Here is a 12,069-nt window from a genome sequence, read left to right on the forward strand (position 1 = left end):
ACCAAATGTATGGGTTTTTTCCACACTAACAACCAAGTCTCCAATCTTCTGGACACCACCTGGCTGTCCAACGATTCAGTTCCATTTTTGACAGTAACTACCCCACTAACTACTCTGGGATGGTTAGTGTCAGAACTCATAGGCGAAAGGCTCAGTCCCACAAGGCTGCCTCCACTTCAAATGCCACTTTCAAATCCTTGACCTCCCATACTTCTGACTAACTGGCTGTAAAATGGGACTCCCATAACTCCCTCCTTGACCTCCATAATTTGCTAGAATGGCTCCCAGAACTCAGGGAAAACAGTTAACTTACATACCAGCTTATAAAAGATACATAAAGGATACATATGAACAGCCAGGTAAACATATAGAGAGAGTGAGGTCTGAAGGGTTCTGAATGCAAGAGTTTCTATCCTTGTGGATCCTCCCCGCATGTGGATGCATTCATTAACCCTGAAGCTCTCCAAACTCTGTCATTTAGAGTTTTTATGCAGGTTCTCTTATGTAGGCATGATTGATTGAATCTATGGCCATTGGTAATTGAACTCAATTTCCAGCCCTTCTCCCATCCCCAGGAGCAGGGAATGGGGAGGCTGAAAGTTCCAACCCTTTAATTATTTGGATGGTTCCTCTGACAACCAATCAATGGGCCTCACCAAGAGTCACTTAGTTAGAATAAACTCAAGTATTGTTGAAAAGGGTCTATTTATGAATAACAAAAGACACTGTTCTCACCAACATCACTCGGGAAATTACAAGTGTTTTGGGATGCAGACCAAATATATATATTTCTTATTAATTGCAGTGCCACAGGATCAGACCAAGAACAGAAGTTCCTTGACCATAGACTCTAGATCACTTTGTGGAGACTCATAACAACTAGATCAGTTAGGAATGCGCTGGACTGCAAATAACTGAAAACCTAGCTCATAATGTTCTTTTTCTCATATGCAACATTTTCTCTTTCTTTTTTTTTTTTTTGAGAAAGAGTCTCACTTTGTCACCCAGTCTGGAGTGTGGTGGTGCAATCTCAGCTCACTACAACCTCTGCCTCCCAGGTTCAAACGATTCTCATGCCTCAGTCTTCTGAGTAGCTGGGATTACAGGCGTCCACCACCATGCCTGGCTAATTTTTATATTTTTAGTAGAAATAGGATTTCACCATGTTGACCAGGCTGGTCTCAAACTCCTGACCTCAAGTGATCCACCCGCCTTGGCCTCCCAAAGTGCTGGGATGACAGGCATGAGCCACTGCACCTGGCTGGTATGCAAGATTTTCAAAGGTATACAATCTAAAGCTAGCACAGCTTCTTGAGGATGTCTTCCAGGACTCATGCCCTTCTCTGATTCTTCTCTGAAGTGCTTAGCATGTGGTATGGATGAGGCATGAAGTCTGCATTCCAAACCAGATCAAATGGGAAGAAGCAAAGACAAAAGGCAGTAGTTTGTTTTTGCTTGTTTTTGTCCATTTCAATTTACCTTTTTTATCGGAAGTTTTCTTTGCCTGAGGACTTTGCCTCCATTTCATTGATCACCCCAGTGGGAAAGGAGACTAAAATATCAAGTATTTTATGCAGATATATTATGCCCTGGAAAATATCATAATTTTACTAATAAGGGAGAATATGGAGAGATGTGTAGACAACTTGCAGCGTCGGCTAAAAGGAACTACGAAGACTAAAAGGCAAATATAACTGCATATAAGGGATTCTGTAGTGTGGAGGTTTAATAAATAGTAATATTTATTAGGATTCCACTAACATCTGTAATGACAAGATTGATAAACTCTACTCTTGGAAATCCAGGCTGAAGTTTAGTTAAATATCTGCTATTCTTGTTATTGTCTTAATTTTCAGTTCAGCTTTCCATATGATTAAAAGAACAAACTTTTTAGATTTGGAATTTGAAAAACACTATTTTATTTTTGTCCTCTGTTCAAAAGTTGTAATGTTTCCTTTCTCATCTAATTCTGAGCTAACATTTCCAGCAGAAAATAACAATTAGTAAAGGAGCTAAAAGGCGTGTACTTCAAACATCCTGCATACGAAGGAAAGGTGGGAGAGGTAGGTTCCCCTCTATGTCTGGATCAGGGACATTGAATTGTTAGGATTTCTGGCTTTTGAAAACTAACAGAAAATCTAGGTTTGATTTCAGAGGTTTGTGTTTGGAAAATGGGATTGTTCTTCAGGATTTCATTTTCCTTTCAAGTTTGTATCAGAAGCACTAAATTTGGAGTCTGGGATATGAGTTTTGATCCTTGTTCTGTTTCAAATCATTATTTGATACTGGGAAAATATCTTCAAATTATTTATGCCTTACTCTGCCTATCTATAAAATGAAGAGATTAAAAGAAGTCTCTCAAATCCCTATTGATTCTATCAATACATAATTATAACTCAATAAGGGCTAAACATCTTGTTTATCAAGTGTGTTTGCATTATTGAAGGCCTGTCCTTTATATGAGAAAACCACTTCACTGTGGACATATATTTAGATTCAGGTGAAGTTCACTCAGACTAACACTTCTCTTTTTAGTATGAAATCTGATCAAAATAAAAATGGAAGATTTTACTAATTTCTTCTGCATGCTACCTTCACTGCATTAAGTTTTCATCACGTGGCAGCAACCCTAAAAATTAATCTTATAGATATATTAAGAAAAAATACCACTAATGTCTGATATAATGATCTCTTTAGGAAAGGCAACACACATGAAATGATGCTGTGCTGCTGCACAATGAAGTACCTGACTACTTTCCCTTTCCCACAGAGAAATATATTAAAAACTTCCGTAGACATCTACTGAAATGCACTTGTCTCTGCTGGCAGCAGTCAGCAGCTCTGAAATCCAGTTTCTTGAGCTGTGCTGACATTCCTGACAATCTTGATGGTGAAAGACAAGGAAATAAATATTCTTATTATGAGCTCTATTAGAAACGGTGCACACAGTAACGCTGTGGGCAAAGCAGGAACGGCTAAGACATTTTTGAGAAAAGAACAAAGAAGATATTCAAGGTTATAAGAGAGCATCTCAGACATCCATCAGTTTTGGACAAGGGAGACAATGATTATCTGATGAAATCCTTCCAATTTCTCAAAAGCCTCCAACGCAACTGTACGGCAGTGATTCTCTCACTGCTTTTCTGGGCTGTGTGTCACCCTAAAGCTGGAACGTTCACTGTGAGCCACTGGACATACTGAGCATTTTAGACCCAGCATATGGTCTCCTGGTTTCCATTGTAACAGATCATGCAGAGGAAAGGAAATGAGTCAGCCTTTTATTATATCAGTGGGGTACTGAGTAATGGCATGAAATCCATTGTAAGGGATGTTGCATGTCCTATTTCGAAAGCTGTGCGGTGTCAGACCTTCTTAGGGTAGCAGCGAAATGAGCAGCAATTAATCTGTTTTGAAAAGCATTTCAGTCAGCAGGTATTTCCAGCACTCTACCAATCATTATGTGTGGCCTCTTTGTCATCTCTTGGTTTATATGTATGAATTCAGATGTGATGGGGTTGCATAGATTTTTACCATTAAATATAAGAAAACACCAAAAAATAGAAATCACTTTGATGGACTCTGGCTATCCTTGGTGCTCCTTTCTATTAGAAACAGAGATTATTGAGGTCCAGAATGTCCACTTTGCTTTCTGCCAACTCCAGGGTCACTGGGCACCAGGAATTCATGACCTTTAACCAAGCTCTCATTAAATAGGAATAGAACAGAGAAACTTTGAGATTCTTCCTTCCGATGTATGAAAATTTCTAGTTTATTCATCAATAAAATCCTCACGAACTGTTCATCAAAAGAGGTTTTTGTTCATGCCTTCCTTTTATGTCACCAAGATGCTTGCTACTCAAAGGGTGGTCCATGCACCAGCAGCATTGGCCTCACGTGAAAATTTGATAAAAAGGTAAAATCTCAGACCCCACTACAGCCTACTGAATTGTAACTTGCATTTTAATAAGATCTCCAAGTGATCATATGCACATTCAATTTTGAGATGCCCTGAGTCATAGCTGTGTTTCCTACACACACCCTACCTCTGGCCAGTGAGGGTTAACAGCTTGAGAATCTGGAGGGCAAATTGTTAAAACCATAGGTGTCCAACCTGTTCACAAGGATATTCTGATTCCATAAATCTGGGGTAGGGTCCTCAAAGCTGTTAAAAAAAAAAAAAAACAGGCCCGGCGCGGTGACTCACACCTGTAATCCCAGCACTTTGGGAGGCCGAGGCGGGCGGATCACTTGAGACCAGGAGTTAGAGATCAGCCTGGCCAACATGGAGAAACCCTGTCTCTGCTAAAAATACAAAAATTAGTCTGCTGGTGCGCACCTGTAATCCCAGCAACTTGGGAGGCTGAGACAGGAGAATTGCTTGAACCCAGGAGGTGGAGGTTGCAGTGAGTCAAGATCACACCACTGCACTCCAGCCTGGACAACAGAGTGAGACTCTAGCTCAAAAAAACAAAAAACAAAAAAGCTCTAGCTGACTTACTCACTCTGAGGCAGCACTAGATTTAAGATTCACTTGGATCATCTACAAAACTAGCCCAGGTCTAGCCCTGCTGAGATGGAGTGCTTTGATTTCCATATCACTCAAGCGGAAGGGCTGAGCATTCCTTATGTGAAATTTTTATTTAAAATAATTCATTTATTTATTTATTTTTTGAAACAGAGTCTCACACAAGGGTGGAGTGCAGTGGCACAATCTCGGCTCACTGCAACCGCCACCTCCTGGGTTCAAGCTGATTCTCCCACCTCAGCCTCCCGAGTAGCTGGGATTACAGGAGTGCGCCACTACACCTGGCTAATTTTTGTATTTTTAGTAGAGATGAGATTTCACCATGTTAGCCAGGCTGATCTCCAACTCCTGACTTCAAGTGATCTCGGCCTCCCAAAGTGCTGGGATTACGGGTGTGAGCCACTGCACCGGCCAATTTAAAATAATTCAAAATAAAATATAGTTACCTTAGGCTTTACCTTTGACTTTATATGTTTTTGTTCATAAAGGAAATGAAAAACTAAGAAAAGGCTGGCTTTTCCTAGATACTCATACTCAGAAGTAGCATTCTGGTCAGGTGCAGTGCCTCTTGCCTGTAATTCTAGCATTTTGTGAGGCCAAGGTAGGAGGATCACTTGAGCCCAGGAGTTGGAGATCAACCTGGCAACACAGTGAGACTGTCTCTAAAAAATAATTTATTTTATTTTATTTTATTTTATTTTATTTGGGACAGAGTCTCGCTCTGCTGCCCAGTCTAAAGTACAGTGGCGTGATCTCAGCTCACTGCAACTTCCGCCTCCCAGTTCAAACATTCTCCCACCTCAACCTACCGAGTAGCTGAGACTACAGGCACAGGCCACCATGCCCAGCTAATTTTTGTATTTTTAGTAGAGACAGGGTTTTGCCATGTTGACCAGGCTGGTCTCAAACTCCTGACCTCAGGATCCACCCGCTTCAGTCTCCCAAAATGCTGGGATTACAGGTGTGAGCCATCACAACCAGCCTAAAAAAAAATTTTAAAACTTAGCCAGGTGAGGTGGTGTGTGCCTCTAGTCCCAGCTATTTGAGAGGATGCGGTGGGAGGATTCCTTGAGCCTAGGAGTTCAAATCTGCAGTGAGCTATGATCACACCACTGCTCTCCAGACTGGACAACAGAGTGAGATCCTGTCTTAAAAGCAAACAAGCAGACAAAACCCAGAAGCAGCATTTTCTATTCATCCAACTTTCCTACATTATTATTGGTGAATATATGGCTTCCCAGAATACATTTAAAAAAGAAAACCACCTGACTCTGATTCTAAGATTATTTTCATTGTTATAGGTTTTGGAGAAACTAGCTAGAATTTTCATCTTTAGATTGCTTTTACGCAGAACACATCCTCCCTAGAGTTGGATCCTATCCACAGGGCATCAGACCCAGGGACCTTAGAACAGAACATCTGTAGAGTCCTTTATGGTGTTTATAATGCTTTAATTTACATTATATTACCGCTGAATCCTCACAATAATCCCATAAGAAGTAAGGACATGTGTTTCATAGATAAGGAAATAGAAGCAAAGAGATTATGTGAGAGCACACTCTAATCACTGGCAGAAACAAGTTGTTGTTGCCTAGAATGTGCCCTTTTATTTGTACATAGCAGAAAAGAGTGGAAACATGTACTGTACTTTCTGTGTCAGTGGTTCTTTGGCCCACACGCCAGGTCAATTACATCTGAGTTTCTTGATGGCAGGGGATCCTCTGGCATCATGCAGGTAATTTTAATATGCAGCCAGGGTGGAAAACTTGTGTCCCTGCATTACAAAATCAAGTAGGACTTATCCCAGCAAAACGTCTGTATATGCAAACCTCTCCAAGGTTCCATAAATGTAATTTTACATGGACATAACCATAGAGATTATAATCACAGCCCTTAAAAGAAGCAAGCATGCCTTTCCACAGCATGGTTATTTCAGCTGGACCATGCTGTATTTACTGTAGGACAGAGATAAAAGTGTGAAAGTAGGACACCCGTGTGCTAGTCCTAGCTCTCCCATCAACTTGCTATGTGGTGTTGGGCCAATTATGTAACTTCTCTGAGCCCTGTTTCCTCATTTGACTTGTTTTTGTCTTCCCACACTTACCCAGCTTTCAGTATCAAGATATCACCTTCAGAGTTAGACTCACCCAGTTTCTTACTTAGTCCAAACTATGCTGACAGGTCATTGAGCCAGGACTAATCTTACTGTGCTAAAATTTAGCATCCTCTATGCCCAGAATAATCTTCAAGACATCCACATTCAAGTCAAGTTGCCAACTCTGCCTAACTCCACATTCAATGCCTTATTCTCATCTTCTTCCCCCAACTGGCTCCTGGGTTTACCAGTTTTATATAATTTTAGATTTTCAGGTACCTCCTTAGTCCAGACATTTAGCTTAGCTGTTGTCCTCATTTCTTACCCAAAAGTGCATGAAATCCCATTTTTAACCCCACTTTAAATCTCCAACCATAATATGGTATTCTTTGCATTCTAAGTATTGCTTAAGTCTAGGAAGTCTAGTTATTGGCCTCACCCATCATATCAGACCTCCTTGGCTGTTGACATTCACCTGGCTGGGTCCTAGGTTTGTCAACTGTGCTTTGGACGACTGGGTCATTTTCCTCAGGAAGCAGTCCCTGTACTTCCCGCTTACTCCCTCTACTTTGTCTCATTACCTTTTTCAGGCTCCCTCTCCTTCCCCATATCTGGGTTCGTAGCATCACTTTCAAATCCTCACATACTACTATAATGCCAACCAAATGGAATTCATCTTTGTCCTGTAAACTTTTCAAATCTGTTATGAGGATTAAAAGACATAACAAATGTGGCAGCAATTTGCACAGTTAAAACTTCCAGACAGTCCTGATTTTATTAATTAGGTTTGGTTTGATTGTTTTCATTTGCTTAAGCTTGAAGTCAAAGTTAAATCAGAGAACTGCTCGTCTTTGGAGATATGTGATAGTTGATTTACATTCATATAACAACTTTTATGTAGGCAAATACTTTTCAGATTTATCTCCCAAGAGATTTGTATGGAATTTACATCTATTATTAACATAAATTGGTTATGATCTGGCATTGTGGCTTTATTAGCCATTCTTGTAACAGTTGAGAATTGCTCTTAAAGACTTTACAATTAAGGTAAACTCTACCAATAGTCTTCTCATAAGCCAAACCCTGTGTGATTGTTTATATTTGCATTTTCTATTTAGCATGTACAGTATGTGCCTGGACTTCATTTCCTTAGAAAAAACAAGGCACTAGGTAGACTTAGGAGGATCCAGGACTTTAAAAATACTGCTGAGAATATTTTTAATAGACTAAAGAATGTTGTCTTAAACATATTTTTATGTGGCAGCTTAAAAAAGCAAAATGTGAGATTTTTAAATGGTTACAAAATTAACAATCACTTAATTGTCATAAAAAAGCTATAAGAAGATTGCTCTAAGTATTGATCACCTTTTCTGGTCATATTGGGAACATGATTGAAGGTACATATGGGAACAAGGAAAGGCCCAGCATTTCACTGGAGTCATCTCATTCTGTGTGTGTGTGTGTGTGTGTGTGTGTGTGTGTGTGTGTGTGTGTAATGAGAGAAGTGCCCAAATATAGTCCTAGTTTTAAAAACACAAATAACAGATGATAGCTAATGATCTTAGGGTCCCGACTCTTTGTTTCTTGACCACCACTGAGATAGCTGCTCTTTGATACCAATTTCATGTCACCTGAGAAGTGACTTCCCTGAGAGATGCCTTATCACCTGCAAGGAAATTAAAAACCACAGGTGTCCAGTAGGTTAACACTGATTGTGTTGGAGATCAGTGATTCAAAAAAGGTCTTGAAATAAGGCAAAATGTGGGTTCTCGTCATCTGGTCTTGGAACTTACAACATGATGTTTGAAATGTCGGCTGGGAGTGGCATTGCAATACTGCTACTATGCCATTTTTCAAGAATGTTGAGGTCAGCCAAACTTGGTTTAAACCACCTTTTATAATATAATTTCTATGAAACATGCATTGTGATTTCCATTTCTTAATGGAGGAACTATATATTCACTTAAGTAGCCATCTGTCTCAATTTGGAGGGGAAAGGTTAACATTTAGTTAGTGATAGGTTAATCAACATCATCGACTACTAGATATCTTTTTTTTTAAATCAGGAATTAAATGTTCTCCTGTTTGTTTTTTTTGTGACAGGGTCTCACTCTGTCACTTAGTCTGGAGTGCAATGGCGTGATCATGGGTCATTGCAGCCTGAAACTGGGCTCAAGCAATCCTCCCACCTCAGCCTCTTGAGTAGCTAGTACTACAGGCATGAGCCACCACACCAGGCTAATTGTTTTATCTTTTGTTAGAGATGGGGTCTCGTTTTGTTACCCAAGCTGGTTTCAAACTCCTGGCCTTAAGCGATCTTCCTACCTCAGCCTCCCAAAGTGCTGGGAGTATAGGCATGAGCCACCGTGTCCATCTAGGAATTAAATATTCTTAAGGCGATCTTGTTTGGTGCTTCTTGACTCTACTGTGTTCCTTTGAAAGATATGAACTTGGACTCCTTTATCTGAAATACAATCAGCCAGTTCCTCCCTTTTTTCTCTTCCCACTTTGCCAATCAGAGGGGGGTTACAGCACATTAGTGATGTAATCAGCATAGAATAATGTGAAACAGTTTATAAAGTGATGACTTTCTGCATTCATTAAGCCTCCTCTTTCACCCATTGAGCAGAAAAAGAGCCACATTGATCAGGGACAATTTGTGATAAACTATCTGACCCAAATGGCCTGGGTGGAGTGTTTTATGTTTAGAAGGCTAGGCACTGGGAGGGAGTACTTGACCTCACTACACCAAAGTCAGGCTCTACTTCTCTTATCCGTGAGATCATTTAGCTCAAAGAAAGAATCAGCAAAAGAAGCAAAAGGGAGGAATTGGGGCCTGGCATGTCTACAGGAGTGACTTGCTTCTCCCCTACAAGATGTGACAAGAAGAAGTGAGGTGGATACTTCCGAAGTCAGTTATCTCTGAAATTGGTGAAGTATATTCTGTGATGCTACTGACATACATTTTGCCTTTGAATTTTCCTGTCAACTCTTTTTAAAACAACTTGAATGTTTCATGACTATACTTTTGAATGCCTAGATGTCAACAACTATATACTTATGAATAGAAAAAAGTAAGTTTATATAAGTAACAAACATTTCCTGGTCATAGAAAAATTATAGACTTTATATAGCTGAGCCTCCAGTTTCTTAAAGTAACCTTATACAGAACTGGTGGTCTGGTTTTTTGAGAAGAGTTTCCCAGGAGTAGTAGCTATATACTTTCCACTTTAATTCTTTTTTTAGTTCTAGTAAGAGAGATGCTTATGCTGTTTTTACAACTATAGAAAGTTCCTGCCCATAGCACTTAGAAATAGACTTAGCTACTTAATAAATACCAGTTAATTAAATATCTTATTGTTAAGAAAAAATAATAATTTGGCTAAAAAATAGCAGAAATAAATTTCAGGAAATTCTTTTTCTGTCTCCTTTTTTCCTCATTTGCTTTCATGCAAATGTTTCCATGTGCGTGTTTTATTGGGCAGAAGCCAGTAACTTAATGATGGCCCTAATTACCTAGCTTCTCTCCTGACAGTTAGTTTGTGCTTACTTTAATGATAGGCACTATGTACTTGTGGATATACTGATTTAAATTCAAGCTGAGTGCATCTCTATTATCTTTTTAAACATCCAAAAAATAAAAAAGATTATCTACAGATTTGGTCCTTAGAACTGGAGGCCCATTGATGTCAAAGTAAGGGTCAAACACATTAGTACCAAAAGGAAATAACATTTGGAAAATGATAATGGATCCATAAAGCTAAATGATCTACAAACTGCGATCATTTGACAAAGCTGGACCACATGCAAAGCTTTTTCTTTTGGAGTTGCCCTGTCGCAGAAAGCAGTGAAGGACGACATTGTGTTAGAACATAGGTTGAGACATGAAGAGTCTGGAGATGTGAAAAACATATTACACATCCAGGAGAGTGCTACCAGGGATGTACTAGCCAGAAGAGAACAAATGATCAACACTGATCTTTCAACAACATGAATCTGGCTGAGCATTTCATAAATAATCCAGTGAACAATCACTGCAGGATAGACGGGAACCATTCTTGTTTTAATGCCTGCTGGAAATATACCCTGTGAATCTCATTTTTTCAGCTGAAAAAGGAAGGAGTGGTTCTTTGGCTACATTTTTAGCAATGAATAGGTATTTTGTCAGGTCAGTGCATCATGATGTTACGTGGAATTAAGCAGGATAATGATGCAGTACATAGAATGAGGAAATGCTGACTGAGTCCTGGAAATTTGGAAATAGACCCTGGTTAGGAGCTCAGAAATTGAAGGCTCAGAAATGGAATATTTACCACTGTTGGTGACTTTGAACCGAGGAGTCTTAGGCTTAAATAAAAAGCTGTTAATTTTTCTGATATATGTTTTAACATGCTCAGTTTGGTTTTCAGACATTAGGAACAAAATAACTGGAAAAAGCCTAATTGAAGACCAGAGAAAACTATACATTTAGGCAAATGAAGTTCACTTTCACACACAAAGGAATAAATCATGGCATTTTGTCTGAGGGTAGGATTAAAGCTTTTGATTCTATGTAATATCAAAATACTGATTTAAGAGGAAATGATTTACTGGCGTAGCTGTATATTAATCAATGGCAAACAATATGAATAAAAAAACTTTTCAAATCAATCAAGCTGATTGGAGTTTTCCATATCCACTAATGATTTTGACATTTGCAGATATATAGAATAAACACAAAGTTCCAAAGGAAGCATAATAGTTTTACAGAGAGACCAACTCTGCCGGCATTATGAACTCAAAGAAATGTTTAATGTTTAATTCAGAGGCTGAGAGAATATTCATGATATCTTAAGTAGGTGATGCTGCTAACAAAACAATGGGCAGCCACTTTGTACCGAGCCAAGAGAGCTCTTCCCGTCTCCAGCCAAAACACACCCTCTTTTTCTCCCATCATCTGGGCAGGTTAGCACATTATCACAATCTTCACTGTCACAATTAACCCCTGGAAAGGCGTTGTGTCATAAAAACACTCCACAGGACTTCATAAATCCATATGGCAGGCACAGCTGGAATGATAGTTGCAGCTGATAACGTAGCATTTCAGAAATATCCAAAGAATCTCTACTTTGTGAAGTAGTGTGGAATATACACATCCTCATTCCCTCAAATCAGCACATACACTAGGGAACACCTGGGAAATGCCAAGATGCTTCAGTTTTAAGTGTTTGAAGCCCAGTTCTTATCATTTCACACAGACCAGAGTTTGCTTTTTGGAAACATAAAAGGACTTTTAAAAACAAAAGGGTGGCTGATTTAAGGATTATATTTCTTCCTTTTCCACTTACTGCAAAATGAGTTAGCTATGACAGCTCTCTAAAATTAGTACCCAAATATAAGAAAGACATTCATGTACCTTCCTCTCTTGCTACCTTGAGAATTTGTTCACTGTCTCTGCAAGCCAGCACTC

The 12,069-nt window shown here is 39.3% G+C and overlaps 1 protein-coding gene and 1 long non-coding RNA gene across 5 annotated transcripts in view; one reads left to right on the plus strand and one right to left on the minus strand.

The window, feature by feature from the left end:
* CNTN4 (contactin 4) overlaps positions 1 to 12,069 on the plus strand; it is a 1,029,443-nt gene that overhangs the window by 761,063 nt on the left and 256,311 nt on the right. The gene's annotated exons all lie outside the window — the stretch shown is intronic.
* LOC117083161 overlaps positions 1 to 12,069 on the minus strand; it is a 49,028-nt gene that overhangs the window by 9,860 nt on the left and 27,099 nt on the right. The window lies entirely within an intron of this gene.

This window comes from Trachypithecus francoisi, unplaced genomic scaffold (genome assembly GCF_009764315.1).
Source record: "Trachypithecus francoisi isolate TF-2019V2 unplaced genomic scaffold, Tfra_2.0 Lachesis_group0, whole genome shotgun sequence".
NCBI lineage: Eukaryota > Metazoa > Chordata > Mammalia > Primates > Cercopithecidae > Trachypithecus > Trachypithecus francoisi.